This window comes from Lactuca serriola, chromosome 1 (genome assembly GCF_051521515.1).
Source record: "Lactuca serriola cultivar US96UC23 chromosome 1, Lser_US96UC23_V15, whole genome shotgun sequence".
NCBI lineage: Eukaryota > Viridiplantae > Streptophyta > Magnoliopsida > Asterales > Asteraceae > Lactuca > Lactuca serriola.
In genome coordinates this window covers 102,174,741-102,197,897 of record NC_136408.1, presented here as the reverse complement: position 1 = coordinate 102,197,897, position 23,157 = coordinate 102,174,741, and the positions used below count along the sequence as shown (strand labels likewise).

The 23,157-nt window shown below is 34.0% G+C and overlaps 1 pseudogene; it reads right to left on the bottom strand.

Moving 5' to 3' along the window:
- Positions 1 to 18,193: 18,193 nt before the first annotated feature.
- Positions 18,194 to 21,373, bottom strand: LOC145059622 (DNA replication licensing factor MCM7-like; annotated as a pseudogene).
- Positions 21,374 to 23,157: the final 1,784 nt, after the last annotated feature.

The window sequence follows — 23,157 nt, the reverse complement described above, 5'->3', positions numbered from 1 at the left end:
ACTTAACCTCGAAGTGTTTTAGACATTAAACACCAAGTTTAGAGGCTTGAAAGAGGGTTTACGGCCCAAGAACATTCTTAGGCCATAAACTCCCTCAAACTATGCAAATCAAGCCCTAAAACCCCTATTTAGCCTTATACCTTCACCTAGAAACATGTAGGAGTGAGCTAAGGACCTCAAAATAAAAGTATAAGGTGTGTTCAAGAGCTTATGGCCGTAAACCAGGGGGTTCACGACCGTAAACTCCCAAGGAGTGGTCCTAGGACCGCAAACTCCAAGGGAGTGCCTCTTTTGAACCCTAAATACCCCTTTAGCCTTGGAATTTACCTTGGAGCCCTTCCTAGTGATGCAAGAGACTTGAAAGCACAAAAATACACTCCTCCCATGAGGTTACGGCCATAAAATCATGGGGGAAGTGGTCTCTCAGCCGTAAACTCACCCAAGGTGAGTATTTGAGGAGTAAACTCCATAGTGAGGCCTAACACTCCTTCCTTGCAACCCAATAGCCTCCTAGCCCTTGACCAAAGAGTTTTTCTTCGCATTAGGATGTCTATATGTGTTTAATTAGTGTCTTAATCACTAATTACTTATAAACATATGTCCTCATATGTTACTAGGGTCATGGAGTGTGTTCAAGTCTTTACTTGACACCAAACGCTCATCCAACACTTCCACCCAATCTACTCGCTACAGGTGAGTTCATACCCCTTAATTAACCTTTTCAAATGTTTTTACATGTTTTAGGGGGTGATACAAGTTAATTGCAACAAGTTTTAGTATCAGATGATATGTGACTTATAACTTGCAACCGAAAAGGATTTTCTATACATTCTGCTACTTGTCAATAAAACTGTTTTAAATAATCGTCAAACGCATTTTCTATGTTAAATTGTCATCAAATTATTTTCAAAATGCTTTTAAATTACTTTTCATTTAAACTATATCTACACCAATATATTTATATAAGTAAGACTTGAAGGACTTAGGATCGATAACTCGACTTATTTCCTGTTCTTGTTTGATTGCGGTCTTAGGGTATACTGTTATCCGTCCGACTGTCGTTGAATTCTTAGTTATATATTATATATATTTGTGATAGATATGAAAGTCTTCATCTTATTCAACACCTTTGTGAATCAAAGGCTTGCAATCCCACACACTATTTAACTATAATAGGCATAGTTAAGACTACTGCTCACTATCTCTATTACTATGATACTCACTATAAATACTACTATTACAAGTTAATGCACGTTAAAGGGAACACTTTATACACTATAATAAAAGTTACTATACTATAATACAAGAAAATACACCAATCCATAATATGACACACTATCCCTCTATACGACACTCTACTGCGCAAATACCATGTAACCAGAGCTTCCCGGAAGGAAAGCAACACTACATGTATAGATCTATACAGGACGGACGCTATTACATCCCGACTGTTAACTACAGTCTGAGCCGACTAGGCCCAGGGTGGCACTACATCGCTACACTACGAATGACCGGGAAGGTCATCGGACCCTCTATTATAATTCAGTTTGGTTACATAAGAGATCACATCCATATCCAAATTAACACACATAGACTTAAGCTCTAAGCTAACTTCCCGAAGTAAATAAATATATATTACTAATTGAAGTTTGCAATGCTAGTACAGCCAACCGGCAATACTTTTCCTCACTTACGTTACTTGAATGAAATTCATTACCTTATTTTTATAAGTGGAAGTTTCAATGGAAATACTTTTACACACTCGAAGGATTTAACTTACAAATGCTCAATTCTGGAAAATATAGGATTTTCTAGGGGTTTCTACTATTCTCAAACACTAATTACAGCTTTTACATCACATGATTGTAAACACTTTTATACAAACAATGACACTAAATTCTTATGAACTCACCAGCTTTATGCTGATACTCGTTTTCAAACTAACTTGTATCCTCAGGTCAAAGATAGACAGGTACTGGTGCAGCTTTTGAGAAGATGAAGCGTATACAAGACTCATCTTTTATTTTTGTTTATACTTTTGGTGTCTATTAACTGTGCAGAACACGTTTCTATTTATAATCACTATATTAATGTAATGGTTGTTGTCGCTTGTTTTTACTATTATGCAATTGTTATGATACTGTACATGACGTCCTCCACCCCAGAACGTATTCCGTTGTTTTCAGGTTTTGGGGTGTGACAATATGTTTGTCAATCTTAGTTGCATCTTCCTTTTTCAAAATGATGTGACTACATTGGTTTGTAACTCTACTAGAATATAATTAGTTTTAAGTTCAACAAATCAAACTTCTCATTACAATATTAGCATGAAAAGGCTATCAAAGTGATGAATGTAGGCACACAAATTGAGGGGAAGTGGCCAAGAATAATAGCATCTGAAAGAAGATATTGTCAATCAAAATAAGGTGTTTTCCCTTATGGGGAATCTTATGGGTGGCTTACTTCTGGTACATCAAAATAAAAACCTAATACAACTTTTTTGCAAATCGTAGGAAATTTAGAAATATTGCAAACGAATGTTACAGCCTCATCCAAAAATATTATTTAATTAAACCAATATCATTATTACTAACCAGCAAACTATATTGCATCCTGACTCAATTTTGACCACGGGGTGTTTGGATCCTCCTCTAATTTTAATATGTGGACCGCATTCTTAAAAATAATTTTAAATCGGGCTAAATTTGTGAAAGAGGCATACCAAATTGATAAAAACAATTGAAATTAGGCTAAATCTATAACGTCGTGATTTTCACCATAATTTTTTTTAAAACGTTTATTTAATAGAATACGTTGGCGAAAGACTTAGTTTTTAATTCAAAACCATATCGTTACTTCAAAAACTCAAATATAAACTAGTTAAATTGTAAAAAAAAGTACTTTAAACTAAATAATCAAAAATATGTCCAATAGTGGTATCGTTAATACAAATCTACCCATAGGAATCCCTCTCACCAATGCTAATCTTCTAAACTGCCTGCACCAATCATAAGGCACAAAAGAGAAAAGATACAAGTGTCAACCCCTGCCGAGTGAGTTCATAAAGTTGTATATAAAACATACAAACCCCAAATGGGTCAATCATTCATTTTACAATGAAGCATAAAAATGATAGACAAATACCACTTAGAAAACAACCGCATGTCATAACTATTTAATCACATATTCAACCGCACACATGCATATATGTTTAACCATAATTCTACCACATAACGTATACGATCAACCAAATACCACATAAGCAACCACATAGCATATCAATAATCACCTTTCATATATAAGCAACCTTTAATTATTTAACCTTTTATCAATAACCAACCTTTTATTACATGTTCAACCTTTTAATATACATCCAACCTTTGTTATATAGTCAACATTTTAATATGTAACCAACCCTTTGTTACTTATTCAACATTTTATTATATATATCCAACCGATTGATAGAAAAGTGTCCCTTAGCGCTACCCAACCCAAGAGAAACACCCCGTTCACTACTTATTTGCACAACCAACCAAATGCTCTAAGTGGCTCATGACTTCCACCCGAAACACCAACCCCATGACTCCACTTTTGCTACTCCGACTTTGCAAAGTACAAGTACCTCTCAGTGTCGTTCAGGATCAGTACAAATAATGTGAATCCTAATGATACACCTCTCAATTCCCACATGATGTTTGATCGAGCTACACCATAAAGCCAACACCACTCTAGTTCCTATACACCGAGGTGCACTATCACACCCCAAAACCGAGAACCACGGAAACGTTCTGGGGCGGAGGACGTCATGTATTGTATCACAACAATGTAAAGTAGTAAACAAGCAACAACATCATCCATTGCATTAGTAGTATAATTTTAATTACATTTGGGTTCTTTCATAGTACAATTCTACAAAAATGAATATTCAAAATAAAAGACGAGTCTTGATCGCTCCGTCTTCACAGAACTTGGTAGTCGTACCTGTCTATTCGTATCCTGGGAATACAAGTTATTTTGAAAGCGAGTATCAGCAATAATGCTGGTGAATTCATAAGTATTTATGTGACTTTGATTTGTAAAGTTGTAAAGAAAGACCTGTAAATGTTTGAAGGAAAGTTTATACCAACAAATATGTTTGTAAGTAATTGTAAACGTTTGAAAATCCTAGAAAATCCCATATTTTCTACTAGTATAAAATGTAGCCTTCTACCAAGACTCGACTGTTTTGATTGTTTGCTTCAGAAATCCAATATTTGTTTATAAGTGGATGTTAGATTTAAAAGTCCCAAAATGAACTACCATAATGTTTTTCATATCTAAAATAGTAGATTTGTGTACAGTTATAATCGCTAAGGTATATGATAACTCCGTAAATCAACGTGTTTTTAATACTCCATGTGAGTTTTATAACCATGCTAATGACCCAGACTGCCTGAAACAACGTTCTTCAGGCGTTGGAATGTTATGACATTTGTCACCCCAGACCTGCCGGTCTAACTGTAGCTAACAGTTTAGGTGCGGAATTGTCAATCCCGTATAGATCTATACACAAGTATCACGCTCCCCCTACAAGGGATTATGGTATATAATACAGGAGTTAATAATGCATAATCGAAAGTACGTGAAATGTCTCACAAAACCTAGTATAAAACAGATTTATGTATGAAAATGTCCATTTGTTCTTGTATATGAAAATATCTCTTTGATATGGTACTTGTAGTATGTAAAATTTTATGTATATCTAGTACACTATTTGATGTAATCGTATCTCTTGTAATTGTATTGTCTTGAAATTTGTATGCCTTGTAATTGTATATAATCGTATCTCTTCATATAGTATGTAATGTATTAGTATAGACTCATTAATAAACTGACTCTTGTGTAATTCCTTGTACTTGGAATGGTAAGTAGTATATCCTAACAATACCTATTATAGTTACTAGTATTGTGCATGTATAACCGAAGTATGCCTTTGCTACCCAAAGGTATTCAACCAACTGATGGAAACTTTTATGTATATATATGTATACATGATATATATATATATATATATATATATATGTATACACATGTATAGGCGTGCATTTGACCATAAAAATATAAAGAAGTTTTGTATAACCTTTGAGAAGTTTAATAAATAAGAAATGATGACTTGATGTTAGTTTATAAAACGATCTGAAAGTAGTTTGTTTGATAAGAACAATTTTAAGTATAAGATGACCTTTGTTTGAAATACGATTCTAACAGCGTTTGAAAGGAAACAATAAGTGTGTAAGACAGTTTGATAAAGAGTTTTTAACATGTAAAAATGTTGGTCGTAAACTATTATAGTTTTTCGAAAAGTTTGTATCGTTTGTATAGTAAACCCTAGTGAAATGCTCACTTGTTATGTAATGTGTAACTTTTGTGGTGACATAAATGAACACATATACTCAAAGTATAAATAAAGTGTTTGATTCGTATATGTATAACAACATATTTAATTTCAAAAGACAAGATGATATCGTGATATGTTTTGCATACGAAAGGTTCCATGTATTGGTTATGAATCACTTATGATTTACTTGATAAAAATGAGTATTTAGTGAGACTTTGGGTCACATACAATAATAATTGTGTGTTTACTTGTATTCCCCCCTTAAAAGTGTATATAAAAAGTACTGATATTACATTAAAAAAATGTAGTTTATAGGGGTATGAACTCACTGAAGAAAGTGCATGATTTGAAGAAAACGAGATTTTCTCGGGCGGCACCTTAACCGGAAAGTGACGAGATTCTCGGGAATCCCGTGGCTTCGGACCTTCGCCGAGGCTTAGATATGAAACCGGGAAGTCGGGATGTTGTCGGCACGGAAAGCGAGGTGAAAATGTGAGAGAAATGAAGGATTTTAGCAAAGGCAGCCGACACCCTCGCAATCTATTTATAGGAGCTGGAGGTCCTCGGTACGCTGGGCGTACTTCGGACATACGCGGGGCGTACCTCATACGATGGGCGTACTCCGAGGTTACGCTGGGCGTTCACTTGCATCACTGCTGACCGCATCCTCGGGCGAAGTGTCTGGTCGACGTGGACGATCCGGAGCCTAGTATCCGAGTACGCTGGGCGTACGAGGGTAGGTGTGCATGCCACGATCTTGTAAAATCCGTAACTTTCGCATACGGGCTCCGTTTTTGACGTTCTTGATATCCACGCGAAGGTGAGAAAATACTCTACAACTTTCATTTAGACTCCGTCAGCTAATTTTGACATTAATTTTAATTATATTTTAATTAATAGGCCGGGACACGATAACTTCGTTAGAAATCCATAACTCCTTTATCTGGTGTCCATTTTCGTCAGACTTTTTACTGTTGAACTCCTATTGTCGGGGTCTTACTTTCGTTTAGGTTGTGTCGACTAAAAATCGCTCGATCTTTATTTCGAGTTTTTAGCTGTCTACCGCTGTTATGAAACTTAGAAAATTTGTAACTTCTTCATACGAAGTTCGGTTTGGGCGTTCTTTTTATGCATGATCACGGTTTAACGTAATCTACGACTTTCGTTTAGATACCTAAGGCTAAAAATTATTGTATTCAAACTTTGCGTTTTTCGCTTAATTGGTGTTGCCGGGTTTCGTCGCGAGTCTTAGATTGGTCATAACTGCTTCGTTATAACCCATATTTTTGTGTTCTTTATATGTACGAAAACCTTTATACAATTCCTACCACTTTATTTAACCCAAATAATATTCTAGGAAAGTTATATTTTGGCCTAAATTTGAGTGGTGTTACATTATATTGTCTCAAAATGTCGGGTTGTCACATGCACGCGAACCATGTATCACACGACCGTCTAGAAAGACCATGTAACTAATCACCATTATGGCTTAAGCTCTTTCAACCGATTAAACTTGCAAGGTTCTACCCATGACACAATTATACCCCATAAACGAACAATTATACATCAACGTAGACACGCTACTCATATAGACCTTAACGAGCAATGCAACATATAATAAAATTCATCATATTATCACCTTGTTATGACATATGTCTACCATTGCATTACATCTTTAATTCAAAATGAGCATGCTAGATGATCAACCAATTCAAGCAATGTAACAAAAAGACATACCATCAATCAAGCATAACATATGAATATGGGTTTCATTAGGCACAATCATCACAAGCAATTTCAACCAACACATATCAATCATAATTCGAGGAACATAAGCTAGCATACTACATACATCAAGTTCATCAAAGTGTAAGCAACATAACAATTAGGTCATAACATGGAATTATCACAAATCATATATTAGCATCAAAAATATCATATCATCATCACGCACAAGTAATGACATGGTCATCCAAAATTGAATTAAATCATCATCTACTGATTGCACGTTTTAATCATGCAACCTTAGTGAGTTAAAACTATGAACTCACCTTTAGCCTTGAAGAAATCCTCCTTCTATTACAAGTATTGAACTTTCTTGAAATTCTCAAGGCCCCACCTCAACACCACACATAACAAGCAATTAACAAATAAAGTATATATTTCAAAAATACAACTTTATTCTAACTTCTATATATATATATATATATATATATATATATATATATATATATATATATATATATATATATATATATATATATATATATATATTATATAATTCCCCACCCAACCCCCGTTCAGTACGTTAAGCATAAAACCGAATCTACAGATCTAATAGGGACAACATCAGACTTTCAGGAAACTAGACTTAATTTCCTAGAACTTCATGAGAGAGGAGCATCTTCCAATTCTGCCCAGATTAGCAGCTATAGCTCTCGCAAGATGGGGAAAAGTTGTGCAGAATTCAAACATTCACCAAAAATCACCATATCCTTCGAGACTTTAGGTAAAGGATTATAGTCACTCAATTTTACACACAAAAGGTGTAACAACCCGAAGTTTGTATCATCAATTGTAATCCTTTTCGTAACCCTTTGCGTTAATACATTTGTTGTTTCTGATTTTGTTTCCGTTTACGCAATTAAATTAAGTCATTAATTTGAGATTATTATTATGACTTAATGGGTGTTCCAACACATTTAGAACTCATTTTAACACCCCATTCTAGTAATCGGAAAACTTTTAGAATCAACCATATCGGGTTACGACAACTTGATCGGGTGCGACCAAAAGCCCCGTCTAATGCCGGTATCGGGTAGAATTCCACCGTGTCCAAATCTCGAACACTATTTAAAGTGGTCTAAGCTTCCATTAGAAGCTTTTGCTCTCTCTCACTACTCTCTCTCTAACCTCTCTCCTCAACCAAAGATTCAAGGTCCAAATCATTGATTTAAGGCTCCAAATCTTTGAGGTAACTCCCCTAACTTGTAGTTCAATCTCTTAGGCCTTCAAATTCGTGTTTAAACTTTGATTTTGGACCTCAAACATGAGTTTACGGCCAAGGAGCATGCTTGGTCCGTAAACACATAATAAGAGGTTTTTTATGCCTTTAAACCCCTCCAAACCAAATTTGGGACTTAGATACGACTGTATGGCTTACCATTCTGGACTTAGAACACCCTAAACATGAATTTTGAGGAGAAAACTTGAGTTTACTACCCAAGAACATGCTTGGGCCGTAAAATCCTCATTCATGGAGAGTAAACTCATTTTCAAGTGTTAAAAAGCCATGTAAACACACCATTAGCCTTGGAATAAATCCTAGAACCAACCAAAATTAGTCTGGGGACCTTAAACATGATGAAATTCTTTCATTTGAGAGTTTACGGCCATAACTCCCCAAGAAATAGTTCCAGGGCCGTAAACTCATAAATACATGTTAAATGGTGCCCAAAATTCATCCCAAGGCTTGAAAAAATAGTTTGAATCACATGCGATTGTCCTAGCATCATCAAATAAATCAAGGATTGAGCATAGGGGAGTTTACGGCCGTAAACTCCATGTTTACTGCCATAAACTCCAATAAATGGTACTTAAGTGAGTTCAATCCATCCCAAGGCCCTAGATTTAATCCTAGCTAATTTTCCCAAGTGTTATCAAGCCATTTAGCACCATAAAACCCCCAACCATGAGTTCACGGCCGTGAACTCATGTGTGTGTGGTGTATAGGGCCGTAAACTCCATAAAGAGTTTACTCTTGAAGAGTAAACTCATTTCCCAAGTCCCACACGTCCGTAGATGTCACCCAGGTCACTCCAAACACTTGTTTTGAAGTGTTTTCGCTCATTGGAGTGTATTATCCTATCTAATTAGTGTTTTAAAATCTAATTAGATACATTTGGATATTATTTCATATTACATAGGAACCTCGCGTGTTATCAAGCCCCAAACCAACGTTTAACATTCCAATCGTCGTGTTTTCTTGTCTGGCGAGTTCATACTCCTACCCTTTTTCACTATTTTTCACTGTTTTCAGGGGGGAATACAAGCAAAGTACAAGGGATACTTGTACTTAAAAACTTGTTTTACATGTGTGTGTTTCATAATTCATATGCTTTTAACACTGATAATCGTAACAGATAACCGTTTGAAACTTGCAGGATAATCATACACATTATTTGTGAAATTAGTTATAAACTGTTATGTTTTATATTTCACAAATGGTTTTCCATATTTTATCTGTTAAAAGCATGACCTTTGAACCTTTAACATAAAAGTTAGTACACTGTTTTGTCCTCGGAAACACTCCACAGAGATACGCAAGTGGAGGATTGTCGTATTATTACTAGTAAATTTGTTAATCCTATATAATTGGAGACACGTCCTCGGTGAACACGCCACAGAGATACGCGAGTGGAGGACCGCAACCATAACCAGAATCTCTTAGATAGGGAGCGTGACTTGAGTGTATAGATCTATACGGGGCTGACTACCCCGCACCTGGCTGCTAGCTACAGCCGAACCGAAATGGTTCAAGGGTGACGAAAGTCATAAGGTGATGTGGACTACTTATTGCCATATCTAGTCTATTGTATGGTTATGGAACTCGCAATTAGGATAACAGAAATTTACTTAATAGTAATAATGAATAAAGTAATTAATTTACGTTGTACATATTAGTTTTATATATACGTGTTAAAACTAATACATTTCACAAAGACAACCGGGTTTTCAGTTTACATCTTTCGCATTTGGTAAACAATATTCAGGAAAATATGGGATTTTCCTGGGAAAATATTTGTACATAACTAGAGAAGTGTAACAAACCAGATAACTTTACATTTCGCAAGGGTAAATATGTTTCCAGTGTACATTTTCACATTACATTTTGGGATTCAATAACCAACTTTTAAGAAAATATGGGATTTTCTTGGTGTGTAACATTTTCAGAAATGAAAAGGAACTTGTACATTTTTCACAAAACAAAACTGCTTATGAACTCACCAACGTTATGCTGATTTTCAAACCGCTTGTATTCCCAGGTCCGCATTAGACAGGTACCTGATGATCCCTTTTGGCGAAGACGGAGTGCATAGAAGACTCGTCTCATTTTGTTCATATATACTATGTATCGCTTGTACAACTTTACTTTTGAAACAAATGTAAACTTTTCTATATGTAATGTAATGGTTGTTTACTTTACTTACTATGTACATTGGATTTGATACTCAATGTGGAGTCAACCCCGAAAATGTTTCCGCCTTCGGTTTTCGGGGTGTGACAAAAGGATTCAATGATACTATTAAGAAAATATGATATCTATTATTTAATTTGTTTTATTGGCTTTCAAACTGTTTAAATGTTATGGACAATGTGATGTATTTGTTTTACGTTTCTTTTATTCCAAAACAATTATAAAGGCATAAAGCCATCACTAATTTTATGTCCATTATTATGATAACAAATAGAAGAATAAATCGTAAACACTCCCATAGGTTTACTCTTACTATTTCTTTTTTTGCTATTTTTTACAATTAAGATTAAATAACTAGTATATTACCTCCAACATGTATGCATCGTTTTTCTTTTTCAAGGTCAAAATATGTATGTTGCAACAGCAATACTGAGACACCATAGGGTTTAGATACGCATGAGCTATTAACTCATAATTGGGGATATTTAGAATAGGACCAATGACAACAACAATTTGATACCACATGTGCTGATATTTCAAGGAAACTAGACTAGTTTGGGCAGCAACATTCATGAAACAGAAATGAGAGGAGGAATACATACACATCAACAAAGACGTCGGGAAGAATAGGACCGGAAAGAAACGAATCAAATTCTACAGGAAAGATAATAGCAAGCGTGAAACAAATGGTAAAGAAAGTTTACAGTGTTGTGACGACATACAGTTGTGGCACAAGGTAGTGACCGGTTTGCAGCAGTAAGTTGTCGGAAACACACCACACATGCGTCTCTGTGGTTCTTTTAATCACTCTCGCGCTTTCTCCCGTTGGAGTCGATATCGTCTTACTTACGCCGAGCATGAAGCAACCGTCAAAAGAGGAGCACGATCGTTTCTTTTTAGGTTGAGGACAAGCACAAGAATCGCATCTCTAACACCTCGTTCCTGAGTTCAACATAACGAGAGAAAGGAAAGGAAATGGGTGGAAATGAGAAGAAAATAAAAAAAATTGGTGTTCCCGAGTTTCATTAAAGGAGAGAAGTGGAAAGAAGTGGAGGGAAATGGGAGGATCACTTTCCCTCCTAGCTTTCTTTCCGATTTGGGAGGATTTGGAAAGAAAGAACAAAATTATTCATTTTCCTTCCACTTCTATCAAACTCGGGAACACAAAAGAAAATTTTGTTTTCCTTTCCTTTCTCTTCTTTTCTCTCGTGACTTTATTTTCTCTTCTCTTCTTTTCTTTTGTTAAACTCGGGAACGACGCGTAAATATTATTAAAAGAGAACCTTAAATTCTAAATTGAAGAATTAAGGACCCTTGATTGTATTTCACTTCTATTATCTCCACCTTTAGATCATTTTAATGACGTCATCTTCAAATATACACGCGCTTCAAATTGTAACTTACCTCTTACGTTCCAAACCTAATTTCATTCCTCGATTTTTTTCTGCACACAGCCATGGTGCAATCAACCATCGTCAAAAGCTCTCAAAGCATATCTCCTATGTCTCTCCTTTACATCTTGAGTCTTTGGCAACCATTCGTTACCACCACTGTCAGTATATGCTGCTGATACAACCTACAAGAAGGTAACCGACCATCCCATCTAATCTTTATTTTTATTCTTCGATCATAGATACACATCGTGGTTTTGAATTTTTCGGGTGTTTTTTTGTTAGTTGAACAGATGCCAAGAGCATATATCAACATCTCCATGATCTTCTTAGTTTTCTAATTCATGTACCTCTATCTCTTTTGTTCTAAACCTTAATTCATTCCTTCAATCTATAACAGAAAACATAACACTATCGAATCGATCCTATGTGTTATCACTGATACCAAAAATCGGTACCATAGGAGACAGTTGAGGTCATCGCACAGGGCATTGACATAAATAATGTCTCCAGATGCTGAATTAGCTCTTCTCCTGATGTAGAATACCGAATGCGTGAAATAGTGCAGGTAATTCAAGTTTATAAAAATTGTTCCTTTGAATCGCATTAGTCGAAAGGTCTGTGGTATTTTATCTTGTGAGGGCTTGAAATTGCAGATTGCCTCAGTAGGATTCTTTGTATCTTAGGCATCTTCATTAAGCTCATTCGGTATGTTAAAGATGAATACATAAACATAATTCATACATAATCAATAAATCATAAAAAAAGGAATTTCCCTATTAGTAATACCATTGTACGAGCCATAATGAATCACAAAGAAACACCACTGTTTATTTGTCCAGATTAAGTGTTGTCCCCATTAAGTCCATTAATTCGAAAAGAGAAAAACAACTTAAACAAGTGAAGTTGTAGTACTATAAGAAAAATACCTGTAATCTTCTAGCAAGGGCCTCATCTTCAGAAACTTGTCACAATCTCTTTTGTGCAAGTGGCTCATCTTGAACTCCTTCAGTTAAAGGTCTTTTCTATTTGTTTGGTGAAGAATTTTTTCTTACATCATCAAGATCTGTATATTTGAATAATTAGTACCCAAGGATTAACTCTATTATATCACCATCTCTGATTGTTAGCTTTTTTCCATATAAGAGCTTCTTCCTTTAATCCTGTGATCTAATGACCGTTGGGTTTGTTCCTTCCTACAAGCACATACCTTATGTCAAATAGACGTTGCATTTTTGACAAGGTTATAGTGTTAAAGGGATCAAACAGAGGGGTATTTTGGACATTTAACAAAGCTATATCTGAAATCCATGGCCTGACATATAAAAATAGTCTTGTTTCAGCTTATATATGTCAAATGCAAAATCTTTTGTAGCTGAAAGTGCGCATTGTATCATCCTGTGAAAACTATGTTCTATTTCCATCAAACTATGTTTTTAACAAATTTCATACTTTCTCTTTCAATGGAAGAATGTATATGATATATTCCTGTAGATCGTCATCACTGGAAGTTGCATTATGACAAACACGCCTATTAATCAGATTAAAAGTCTAAAACTCGTAATTGGGGCAAGGGTATTTTGACCTTTTAGTATTCTGAATCATTATTGTTTATATATATATATATATATATATATATATATATATATATATATATATATATATATATATATATATATATATATATATTATTCGTGTCCTTGGCACCTACAACATAAATATCTTGAGATGAAATGGAGTGTGGTGCATGGATAAAGATTTATTATGAATTATTTCATTTACAAATATTTCACATAATAATTAAATAAGTAGAAATTAATTATTTATAAAATAATGGAATGTGTATGTTCAGGTTCATAGATTTCACCGGGTGTCCCTCCAGGTAGTTCTGAGCACAGGAGAAATAATCAACATATTTGGTCCACGTGAGAATGTCATCAAAGGCATCAAATTAATTCGAGTAATAACATATGAGGTGATTACTCCATTGTTCTTAATTTATAATTAAGTTTTTATAATTAATATATATATATATATATATATATATATATATATATATATATATATATATATATATATAATTAAGGTTTTAATTTGTTGTATGAATGCAGCCTGCGGATGTTCTACAGCACAAGAGGAATTTTGTGCAGGAGTTTAACCAACGTTGTTGGTATGAGTATTTTGAACGTAAAGAAGCAGAAGAAGCCATGCTGATGGAACCCGATGAATTGGAAAAAGGGAAGCAACAGGCTGAGAAAGGTGGTTCCTGTGATGATGGGGAATCAAGTGCAAAAGAAGCAACAGTAGAAAGCTGTGAATCTGAAAAAAAAAAAAAAAAAAAAAAAGGAAAAGCAGAAAATTACGACTTTTGGATTTATCAAATATGTTTATGATGATGATCATGAACTGGAAATATTAGGGAAGGGGGAAGGTGGTTCCGGTGTAACGAGATAAGAGAATGTGGATGAGGATGAATTCAAAGAAGCTGAATCCGAAAATGAAAAAGGTGATGAATTTAGTATTTTATTAGACGATAATCATTTTATGTTTTATGAAATAAATTTCAAATATTGTTTGTATTTTAAAAAAACAACAAATAAGGGAATGATCGTAAATGTATATCACTAATAAGGGACAATAATACTTACAGAAAAAGGTTCGAGTGAAAAAATAGTTTTTTAAAGGATAGTAACTTTCACTAATACAGAGGGACTTTAAATGTAATTTAACATAATATAAATTGTCATATTATTATGTAACCAGTTTAACCGAGTATTTATTTAATATTGTACAATCTAAAAATGACTTCTCAATGAAGGGTACGGTGGTCATTTCACATAATGCCAATATAATCTTATTTGTATATAATAACAAAGTTGATGGCATTAACTTTTTGTGTAAAAGACATAAATTTCTTCTTTAAACGAACAGATGTATGTTTGTGAACATGCACAGACTCCATTTGTTTTTGTGACTGAAATGATGAGGAAATTTCAATCAGGCACAAAGGATCTAAATCTGCCTCCTCGTGCTTCTTCAGTCTCACATGTAACCTTTTTTTGCCTATTATAGCATTGCACTTAAAGTATGTTGTTATATCTTAGCATTGTACCGTTTCCTTGAAAATGTGCTGCTATTTTATAAATTATTCCAACAGGTTTTTAACCCTAAATAAGTTTGTTACCTTGAAAACTCTACCAAGTTCTAGCACAATACATTCAATGATGTTTTTTTAACCATACATTTTTATTCTTCTAACTTCTTTCAACCTTAAATACTGAGTTTTTAGTTTTCAATGAAAGTATGTTGGTATTTAACCCTAAATAAGTTTGTTACATTGAAAAATCAACTGGATATTTGTACACACATATGTACTTTACGTGAAAGTATGTTGCACTTTCTTGAATTTTTACCTTAAACGATGGCCAAAATCACAAAATTCAAGGCTCGTCCGGTCAACAAAAAAAGTTAATAAATAAATATCATTCTAAAATTTAAATCAAGAAATCGAAAATGGATTTTTCTTTTTGTTAAAAAAAATGTTGTTTCAACAGATACTCGAAGCTCCAACATTATCCGCGATGAAAAGAATTACACCTCATGTTCCCAAATTCCAATAATTTCATTTGCAGACAATGAAAAGAGCCCAATCAAAATGCTGAAACTTTAACTGTTGTGTCAAATGAATGAGCCCCACAGGTGAACTTTTAGTATTTTGGATATTTTTTAAATTTGTTTCTTTTTTTTTTCTTTAGTATTTTGGTTGATTTTTTTTTTCTAGAACATTGTTCACAAATGGAAGCCACATCTTACTACACACCCTTGTATATACTTGGTGAATGTAGTTTTAGGGTCTTACAAAAAGTGTTGTCTCTATTAAAAATGTATTCCATATGTGCAAGCATTTTCAAGTAAAATATAAGAACCGTCTAAATATGTCTCTTTAGATATTCATTAATTTAAGAAAGATACTCTAAGTAAAATATAAACACCTAAGACACCACCACTACAAATGTTAGTGGGAGCATGATCTCCAACCATTAAAACAACGAAGAATTAGAAAAAGAAGAATTGGACAAAGACCCTAAGTTCAAAGCCAGACCTTTAAACAAGATGGTATAGAATTACCATAACGCCCCTGCTAAAAATTCTCATTTTTTGTCCCTGACAGATGTTGGAAAGATGGGATTGGGACACATTTTTTATCTCTTATGTGTGTAAATTACCATGATAATGCCCCTAGTCAGAATTAAACCCTTGAACCAGAAGGTCTAAATTACCATAATGCCCTTGGTCAAAATTCTTAATTTTTGTCTCTGCCAAATGTGAGAAAGATGGGATAGGGACACATTTTTTATCTCTCTCTCATGCATTCTTGATCTCTCATGTGTGTAAATTACCATAATGCCCCTGCTTAAAATTATCGTTTTTTGTCCCCGCCAAAAAAGTAAAAGATGTGGGAAAGATGGTTGGAGGTCTTAAGCAAACACTACAAATTGTTTTATGTGTTTAATTAAAGTTAAACGCTGTATTGCTTGAATAAGAATATGAGATGAATCACGATCAACTGCACTGATAATGAAATTGATTAATTTATGTTATTTTCTTTATTGTTAAACAAATTCTAATGATTATTTATTTATTTATTTTAAATACCAGGATGACAGCCATGAATATTGAAGGATCACAAGCGATGAGATACATTCTTTTTAATTTTTTACTATTATAGATTACAAATGCTTTTATTAAAATGGATGATTTTACTTTTGTATGCCACTTTTGGTGCTTTGTGCTGCTGCAAACAGATTATCAAACTTGAAAGAACAAGCATAGGAATACGCTTCTTTCAGAAATACCATTCATATTTATAAATCTTAAAATAAAAACATGATGATTTTAAAAACATTTTTTTCTTCCGAATACAACGGAATTTCTGACCATGAAATATATATTATTAACAACTCTCGGTGAAAATAATTCGACTTTTTTACTAAAACCAAAAGCAGACCGAACCATTCTCACCCCTAATGGTTAACAAGCTTTGTTTCATGCTCAACTATATTGTATTCTTAAAGAATAATGTTTTTTGAAAAAAAAATGTCAATATAAATGTTTTATTTTTTGAACTTTTTGAAATATGAATGGTTTTTCGTAAAGAAAAAATAAAGTAGTGGTTTTTCGGATAAAATGTGCAAAATGTAGTAGTTTTGTGAAAACTTCCCTTATCACAACTGTGATTGTTCTATTTTCATGTGTTCTTTGTTTAACATCATTATAGATTTTTTAGTCCTCTTTCTGTTGCTCCTTTGGTAGCCCTTGTTGCTTTTGGGCTCTTAATTTGGATTCCCCGTGGTAAGTATAACAAAAATAAAGAAATGATTTCTTCTCATGATCACATGTTTAGGTAAATACATTAATTAAACTTGTCTTGTCCTTTTTAGGTTGCAAGATGTTTCGAAATCGGGCTTCCTCAACTCAACTTTGTAGTTGTTTTTTCACGGGTACACTACTAGAAAAACAGCCTTTTACGACGCTCATTGCGCATCGTAAAAGGCTCAGACGACGCGCAAATGCGCGTTAAGGAAGACCATGTCATAAAGAGAGACGACACGCATTTACGACGCTCATTTACGACGCGCAATTACGACGCGCGTTTACAACACGCAATGCGTATCAAGGAAGGCCTTGTCATAAAGGAAGACGACACGCATTCGCATGTCGTAATCTTACGACACGCGTGTTAATGACACGCAATGCGTATCAAGAAAGCCCCTGTCAAGAAATTCCATGTCATAAATGAAGATGACACACTTTTTTGCGTATCATAATTTAAAATGTTTAAAAAAAATATTATTTATAGATTTACTAATTTTCAAATTAAATAGGACATTAAAAATCTCATAATACAAAATAAAATACCATAAATAACAAAGATAATTCATTTCACTAATATGTCAAATACAAATAAGTATTCCAATAGTGAGTAAATGTTATAAAAAAAATGAACTCATTTATATACAATTGCATCATCTAGCTTACTATGTGTCAACAATTCTCTGTGTGTTTACTTTTGCTTGAGTCTCGTTTCCTCCAAAGCTGCTAGCCATGCCAAAATATGATATCTTGAGTCTCGTTTCAAGAACCAACATCACCTTCAATCACCCAATTAAACTCTAATGTTGGTGTTATTCACCTTTCTGTAGATATAATAAAATATATATTATGGTATTATTCACCTTTCTGTAGATATAATAAAAACATTGAAATTTTAAATCATAATATGGCAAGGTGAAGGTGTTCAAATCACTTCTAAAAAATAAGAGATAATTAATTCGGACATGAATGTCAACATGGTTATATATTAGATAGAGATATTATATGCCCAAAAATGGAATAATTTTTATCTTTTTGTTCAATATTCGTATAATGTCATAGATACAATACAAATATAAATAATGAAAACAAATAATAATAATTAATAAAGAGAAAATTAGGTACCTGATCTGTTGGGTGAAGGGGGGATATACTTCCCTACAGGAAACAACTTTTCTTACCCTTTTCCCTCGACCAAGTGTTGCTTCCTCTTCACTCTGGCACTTCTCTGATCTAAACATCCACAATAATCACAGTAATGACTACATTCAAACAATAGCAATGTACTTCCATATATTTATTCTTTGCAACATTGTAATTTTAATATATAATCTCTCTATCTTAAAAAAATAAAATAAAAAAAATAAAAAATAAATAAAACTCCTCTATATTCGGATTAGGATGACACTGTTGTAATTGGATAGAATATTCTAAAATACAATGCCTTTGCCTTAATAAGAAGAAATTAAATGTAGGATGCTATAATATAATAAACAAACGGCATACCTGACTAGAAGCTTGTCCCATTCATTTTCATCAGTGGTAATATTATTATCCTCTTTCTTTTATAAACAATCGACATTGATAGACCCTTGTTGAATCTATCATAAACTCCAGGCATTTTAACCCTTGATCTAACAGAATTACGTGATGATATTAAGATAATTCCCAGCTTTCGAGATGTGGGTATCTCCAAGAAAGAACAAAGTTCCATTCATAATGATTCTTAGCTACGGAGTCTCTAAAACAAAAGGACTATATATACTACCACTAGAAACAAAACAAAAGGGAATAACAACCAACATAATCAGGTGTTGTTCCCACTAACAAAACAGCCAATAACAGCCATAATACCAGAAAAGACCATTCTACCCCTGACCAAAAAGATAACAGAAATTTGGGGGCTTATCAGACATACTTACGACTAGTTACTTTACAATAAAATGTATGAAAATTCAAAAAAAATTTTCAATTATTTTTTAGATCTTCATGAGGATAAACGTTATTTAGCAGATCATCCTGGACTTCTAACCTGAATATGTTCTTTATACTTGAAGTCAAAGATAAGAATGTTTGACTTCAAAAGTCAAAAAGGAAAAAGTAATGTATAATAAATAAGTATAAAACAATCTCTCCACACATTATACCTTGTTGCAATCTCTGTGTTAGTGTCTTCAACTTTTTACAACCTACCAAAAAATAATGCAGTGTCAAAATGAAAAAAATAATAATAATAAAAATAAAAACACAATGTCTTTTGTGCCATTTGACTCTGTTTTGAACCTCACACTATGATCATAATTTGAGCTAACTAGTATTGGGTTTTATTGGGAGTGCAGGAACATGTTTTGCAATAAGAAACTTACTTGCCTGGGGTAAGACACGTTAAAGATTCATTCATATTGTAATTTAATGTTGAAATCGGTTGTCATTATTATCATATAGGATGCAAACAGAGAAGTATATTTGTTGGATATATATCATATAGGAGTGAGGGCTGTTTGATTTTGCTTCTTCTTGCCTGATGCTTGAATATGCAGTGGCTATGTACTCCTCCAGCTCTCTTGGTATACTAGGAGACAGCTTCCGAGCAGCTGATATGTATGCCCTATTATCATCATCATTTATTATATCATATCAACAACACAATCCATCCTCTCATACTTTGCAACTACAAACTTTTTTTTTACCATTGAGTGATATGATATCAAGGGAATATGAATATATACCTGAGAACAGAAGCTTCAAGTGGAGCAAAGCCAAGGGCAGGAGATTCTCTGTTCTGGTGGACATAAACAACATGCCTGGCCATTTCAAGATCATTGTCCATATCTGCCTTGTCAAGGATCAACCACAAAAGATCAAATCTTGATAGAAGTGCAGGAGGCAGGTTTATATTTTCAGCTGGAGTTCTACGGAGATATATCTCCCCCTGAATCAACAAACAAAACATTCATATTAGTATTAGTAATTAAAAAATAAATGATAATTGGTAAGAGTAAATAATACCAGGCAGGATTGGCAGCAGCAACAACTGCAGTTCTTGCATTGAGAGATGTGGTGATCCCGGCTTTGGCAATGCTAACCGTCTGCTACTCCATGACTTCATGTATGGCAGTCCTGTCTGACTCATCCATCTTATCAAACTCATCAATCGCACATATCCCCATATCAGCCAGCACCTACACCCATCCATTTATTTATTTATATATATTTTCTTTGTTTACATATTAATATTAGAATAGTAACAAAATTTTGACTCACCAATGCCCCCCCTTCCAGCACAAACTCATGTGTGACCGGGTCCTTCTGAACAGCAGCTGTAAGACCAACACCACTGCTTCCTTTTCCAGTTGTATACACACCTCTTGGTGCAACAGTAATTATGTGCTTAAGCAGCTGACTTTTTGCAACTCCAGGATCACCCATCAAACATATATGTAGATCCCCTCTTATCTGAATCACAACTTTAATCTCATACTTGTATTGTGCATATGCTTTTAAAGAGAAACAAAAACACTATGATTTACCTTCATCCCATCCTTGAGCTTCCGATGAGGAGCCCCCACTAATAAGAGTAAAAGAGCTTTCTTGATATCTTCATGCCCAAAAATCTCAGGAGCCAATGATCTAGACAACTTGTTGTATATGTCACCAACCTCAGCTAACCGAGCTATTTCTTCTTCCTCAACCCCTTTCAGTTCATAGCTGCACAATAACAAAATAAATCCCTCAACCACCAAATGCATAACAAGGAATATTTTCTATTACATACAAAATCAACAACATTTTCAATTCTTGGAAAAAAAACAGTTTTTATTTACCCCCTTTTTCATAAACAAAGTATCGAGATTCATTGTGATCCCTTTAGTCTCATTGAAAGATATTTAGGTATTGAAAAGACATTCAATTCAAAAGTTTGATAGTTTTTGGACAGTTGAAATACTAAAGTCGCAGGAGAAGAAGTGTTTGTGCAATCATAGTAGTGTGAGGGTTTCTTTCGGTTACTCCCTTCACATCTCCGAGAATCTTCATCTCTGGAGGAGAGAGATGAGAGAAAACCTGATGGAGGGGGGAGACGAGAAGGCGGATGCATCGATTAGGAAGAAAACAAACTCAAAGAGTGGAGTGAAGTCAGATTTAGGAGAAGTTGTACCAATTTTAGGGATAAATCGAACCAGTTGGTCTTCTTCGTTGATCTTCTTTGCCGCAATTACTGGATCGTGAGTAGAGAGAAAGGTTAGGGTTTAGGGTGATTTAAGGAATCGTAGTTAAATTCGAACCAGTTGGTCTTCTTCGTTGATCTTCTTTGCCGCAATTACTGGATCGTGAATAGAGAGAAAGGGTAGGGTTTAGGGTGATTTAAGGAATCGTAGTTAAATTTGTGGATAGGTGAGCTTGAGCTCACCGACGAGGTGAGGTGAGACAGAGGTTATTGGTGAGGCTGATAGTGTTTTGTGTGTTCTTCAAAAAAAATCCCTACAATGAATACTCCCTACGATTTTCTTGAAGAAGGGTTGACAATCAATTCTATTAGGGTTCTTAAACCATGATTTTAGAAGGAGAAGGAGGAGACGCAACAGGCGGGGTTTTAACTTTTTTGGGATTTCATTTCCCCCCTATCTACTAAAAAAATCGCGTTCATTAAAATTATAAAGCGACACTTACTGAGGGCGCGCATTTAACATACAGCGCCCTCCGTGTTTTTATTTTTATTTCTTTATGATACTAGTTTAAGGGCACGCAATAATAAGTGACCTAAATCCTTAAAATTTTTGAAGAGATGACACTTTTTGAATGTCACTCTCTTTTGCGTAACATCAATCAACGAGTGTCGTGGTTTGCGCGTCGTAAAAGGCTGTTTTTCTAGTAGTGGTAATAATGTCATATTTTAATGCATTACTGTGCACCTAATCTGGTAAACTATATATGAGGCCTTTCCTCATTAAATACTAAAATAGGTTTGTTTGGTTATGTGTAGTATCTGCCTCTTTTGATACATTCACGAAAGGGATATTAGAGAATTTTCCAGTTGTGGCATCGATTGCAATTGTTTGGTTTTTTGCTCATTTGCTTAGGGTTGGTTGGACCTACAAGCATACAACACCAGAAACAAAAACAAGTTGCCGTACCGATCGTTCTGTATTAATTGATATCGCACCATAGTTACTTATTACACACACTGTTAATTTTGTACTTAATTTTTTTATTTAATTTTGTAACATTTTTTTATAATACTTGTAATGGTAAGAATTATATATTTGTTTCTATGGGGTGCACCTTCTTTTGATGCAGGTGAAGCTTTTGTCATGATGATGACTGTTTTTGTTACTCTTGTAGAGGTTTGTTTGACCGTTTGACCGTTTTTGTGTTTTTTTATTTTTTGATAATATTTTTAAAGTCAACATTATTATTATTTACAAGTTTCGATTATTTGATTCAGTCAACTGGTGCATTCATTGCGGTTTCACGGTATGAAAGTGCCACCCCCTTGCCTCCATTTATTTTAAGTCATGGTGTTGCTTGGCAGGTAATTATAATTCTTTTGAACTTTTAGTTATAATTTTTTTAAATCTTATTAACATTAATTATAATTTGAAATTAATTTAAGCTTTTATTGTAATTTGAAAATATTCTAAGATTGTAATTATAAATCGAAAAAAATTGCAAAATCTAATTAAATTTGGTATTATATGCTCTTTATTTATTTAAATGAAAAATCTTCTAAATATCTTATTAACTTTTGTATATATGATTCAGATTATTTTTTGATCGATTTTTTACTATATTTTAAACTTTTAATTATAATTCGAAAATAT